The sequence below is a fragment of the Miscanthus floridulus genome, chromosome 13, assembly GCF_019320115.1.
Source record: "Miscanthus floridulus cultivar M001 chromosome 13, ASM1932011v1, whole genome shotgun sequence".
Classification (NCBI taxonomy): domain Eukaryota; kingdom Viridiplantae; phylum Streptophyta; class Magnoliopsida; order Poales; family Poaceae; genus Miscanthus; species Miscanthus floridulus.
In genome coordinates, this window is record NC_089592.1 from 20745672 (window position 1) to 20749575 (window position 3904).

Consider the following 3904-nt stretch of genomic DNA (forward strand, 5'->3'; position numbering starts at 1 on the left):
TTAAAGAAAATCGTTTCAGTTTCTTCGTTCACTGTACTAGTAGTACTGTACAGGAGAGGATGTTTCTGTATTTCCCCCACGTTTTGAACTAGGCCTCTGCTCTGAGGACGCTGACTTTGTCCTAGCAATCTTGTTCGCTGAAAACCGATGGATTTTTCCACGTACGAAAAACAAAAAGTTCAACTCTGCAGCGTCACCGAATGCATTGTTGTCCAGTCCAGTCAGAAGCCAAGTATAAACACCACAACACAAAAAGGCCCGTTTTGACTTTGACCTTGACCTGTCCCCCATAAAGCTTGAGCAGAAACCAAGAACTCTGCAGGCCAACGCCGCAGGCTGCTCGTGCGATGGCCTCGTCCCACGATCTCACCGCCATGCTCCTCTTGCTCTTCTCCATCCTCTCCGGCGGGTTGGCGCCGCCGCAAGTCCAGGCGCAGCAGCCCTACGGCACCCAGATCGCCGACTGCTCCAACCAGCACAACTCCTCGGGTCTGCTGGGCTACTTCTGCGGCGCCGCCGGCAGTAGCGCACCACCGTCCTGCCCGACCTTCCTCACATTCACCGCCCGGGCGCCGCGCTCGAGCCTCGCCTCCATCGGGGCGCTCCTCGGCGCCGACCCCGCCAGCGTCTTGGCGCACAACGACAACGAGCAGGCCGCCGGCGCCGGGGCGGACGCGCCGCTCCCGGAGGGCACCCGGGTGCTGGTCCCGACGACCTGCGCCTGCACGGCCACGCCGGGGGGCCGGTTCTACCAGCGGAACGCCACGTACGTCGCCGCGGCCGGCGACACGCTGTTCATCATCGCCAACAACACGTTCCAGGGCCTCACGTCGTGCCAGGCGCTCGAGGCGCAGGGGCTCCGCGGCGCGCCGCCGCAGAGCCTCGACGCCGGCCAGTCCCTCCCCGTGCCGCTCCGCTGCGCGTGCCCGACCGCGGCGCAGGCCGCGGCCGGGGCCAGGTTCCTCGTCAGCTACCCTCGTCGACGTGTCCGACGAACTCGCCGCCGTGGCCGCGCGGTTCGGGGTCGACGCCCAGACCGTCGCGGAGGCCAACCAGCTGCAGCCGCCGTTCACCATATTCCCCTACACCACCCTGCTCATCCCCGTCAGCGCGCAGCCTAACGTGTCGCGCATCCAGACGCCGCCGCCGGCTCCCCCGCCTCCGCCTGTGGTGGTAGCGCCTGCGCCGGGGAAGAAGAGTGGTAGCCGTGTCGGGGTCTACATTGGCGTTGCCGTGGCGGTGGTTGCCGTCGCCGCGATTGCCTCTGCCGGAGCTTTCCTCGCTCTGAGGGCGAGGAGGAGGCGAGCCCGCGCCGTTCTAGCCGCCGGCGCCGTGGTGGCCGAGAAGGAAGGTAAGGCAGGCAAAGGAAACGACAGGGCGGGCGACGTCGTCGGACTTCACCGTCACCGGCGGCGAGTTCTCGCTTTCCACTACCGAGGCGTTCTCGAGCATTTCCGTGACGGACATCAAGTCGTCGCTGAAGGTGTACACCTACGCGGAGCTCAAGGCGGCCACTGACGACTTCAGCCCGGACCGCCGCATCGGCGGGTCGGTGTACCGTGCGGCGTTCAACGGCGACGCCGCGGCCGTCGAGGTGGTCGACCGGAACGTGTCGACGGAGGTGGAGCTGATGCGGAAGATCAACCACCTCAACCTGATCCGCCTCATCGGCCTCTGCCACCACCGCGGGCGGTGGTACCGAATCGGTCACCGAGTACGCCGAGCACGGCGCGCTCCGGGACCCGCCTCCTCGCGGCCGGCACGGGCGCGGCGGGCGCCGCTGACGTGGGCGCAGCGGGTGCAGGTCGCGCTCGACGTCGCCGAGGGGCTCAGGTACCTGCACGAGTACGCGCGCCCGGCGTGGGTGCACATGGACGTCAGCAGCGGCAGCGTCCTCCTGGCCGGCGACGGGCCCCGCGCCAAGCTCCGGGGCTTCGGCGCCGCGAGGGGCCATCACGGGCGCCACCGCCGGCGCCGACGTCGACGGTGCCGAGGAGGAGGCGCTGTTCACGATGACGAGCCGCATCGCGGGGACGCGCGGGTACATCGCGCCGGAGTACCTGGAGCACGGCGTGGTGTCGCCCAAGGCCGACGTGTACTCGCTCGGCGTCGTGCTCCTGGAGCTCGTCACGGGCAGGGACGCCGAGGAGCTGGTGGGGGACGGCGTGGGCGACCCGTTCGTCGCGCTGCGCGAGCTCGCCGAGGAGCTCGACGGCGGCGGCGGCGCCGTGCTTGCAGAGGCTGGAGGAGCTCGTGGACCCGGCGCTGCCGGCGGGGAGCTGCCCGCAGGACGCCGTGGTCATGGTGGTCAGGCTCATCGAGAGGTGTGTCAGGCAAGACCCTGCGCGCCGTCCCACGACCGGGGAGGTGGCGCAGCGCCTCCTCAAGCTGTCGGGGGTCTCGGTGCTCAGCTGGCGGAACTCGCCGGAGTCGCCTCGCAGCTCCGGCAGTGGAAAAAGGCCTCATGTACTAGCAGAGTAGTCAGTTTTAGCCAATGGCCATGCGTGCCATCGGACACGAATTATCAAGGTACCAGAGAGAAATCTTACGGTACTTTCACTTTTGAGTTGAATTTTGTTCACCACAAAGAAAAAAAGAACACTATACACACGTGTGTAGTATATTTGATTGCATTCATGCGCAAAATGTAGATATATGGAGCGCATCATTCCAGACTTCAAAAGTAGAAGCGGTGCAAACCTCCTTGTCAATGGAATCGTGAAAACTCTCTAAAGAAGCATATTTAGAGCATTTCTAGGAGGCATTCTAAATTCCACGCTCTATACCTTCATTTGGGTATCTTCATCTTAAAGAAATTATTCGAAGCGAAAGCTCCGAACTTATTGGAATAAACAAAACTTATTGGAATAAACAAAGATTACTCATGAACAATTCAAAATTGCAGAAAGAATCTTGTGAGAAAAAAGAAAACCAGGAGTTAAGATTTCTATGTAGAAAAGTTTCCTACGCACCCAAAGAAATTTTGCTCTACATTTCTATGCAGTGGTACAGTGCATGATCCTATACGAACTTTCTTTTATGTCTCCAGGACCACTAACGCATAAACCACGTCAAACTAAGAGAGATTAATATCCAAATAGGACGGATTCGAAATTCTCATAGAAAAAATTCCAGTGTGAAAATCCTTATTCAATGAGAAACTGAAAAGGTAAATGCGTTTTTGACGTGCGGTCGATAGGTTGTACAGATGTTAGTTTTGCATTTCTCAACAAGGCTCTCTGCTTTGAATTCCTATATATGACCTTTCAACATTGTGAAAATTCGTGGTGTTGCGAGTTATATACACAACTCATATCTTATGTGTTTCTATTACTATGTTTCAAGGCCCTCAATTTCTTAAAAAAAAATGTAGATCTAATTTTTTTTCACGACCTATGCTTATTCTAAATTTCTAACACAAGATCTTCATCCGAGAGGTAATCATTTGCGTGTTTCAGGTTTTTTTTTTTGGAACAGATAAAGATTAATCACGACTATTTTATCAAAATAAAGTCACTTTAAAATTTATATTTCAGTATTACACCAAAGGAATAACAATATTACATAAGACCACCTCAACAAATTCTTGACATCAATCCATTGTCGTCTAGTCCGGTTAGGATACCTGGCTTTCACCCAGGCGACCCGGGTTCAAATCCCGGCAATGGAACGCTTTTTTTGTTCCCTTTCCTCACGCGCCTTTTTTCTTTCCCCCCCCTATCTTGACCCTGACCGTCCATTCACTGATCGGACGGCGATGCTGCCCCGCCGTAGGGTTCAACGGACCCCCAAGTCCGTCCCCAACCCCAGCAGCGCATCCCTTTCCCGCCTGCACACGCCGCCGCCGGCGATGGCCGCCTCCGCCGACGACGTCGCCCCGTCCACCGCCTCCGCCTACCTCGAC

General features: G+C 58.2%; 1 non-coding gene and 1 pseudogene across 1 annotated transcript; both read left to right on the forward strand.

The window, feature by feature from the left end:
• Positions 1 to 341: 341 nt before the first annotated feature.
• Positions 342 to 2481, forward strand: LOC136499566 (lysM domain receptor-like kinase 4; annotated as a pseudogene).
• Positions 2482 to 3596: 1115 nt separating this feature from the next.
• Positions 3597 to 3670, forward strand: TRNAE-UUC (transfer RNA glutamic acid (anticodon UUC)). The gene has a single exon. It is a non-coding gene; the product is annotated as a tRNA-Glu (tRNA).
• Positions 3671 to 3904: the final 234 nt, after the last annotated feature.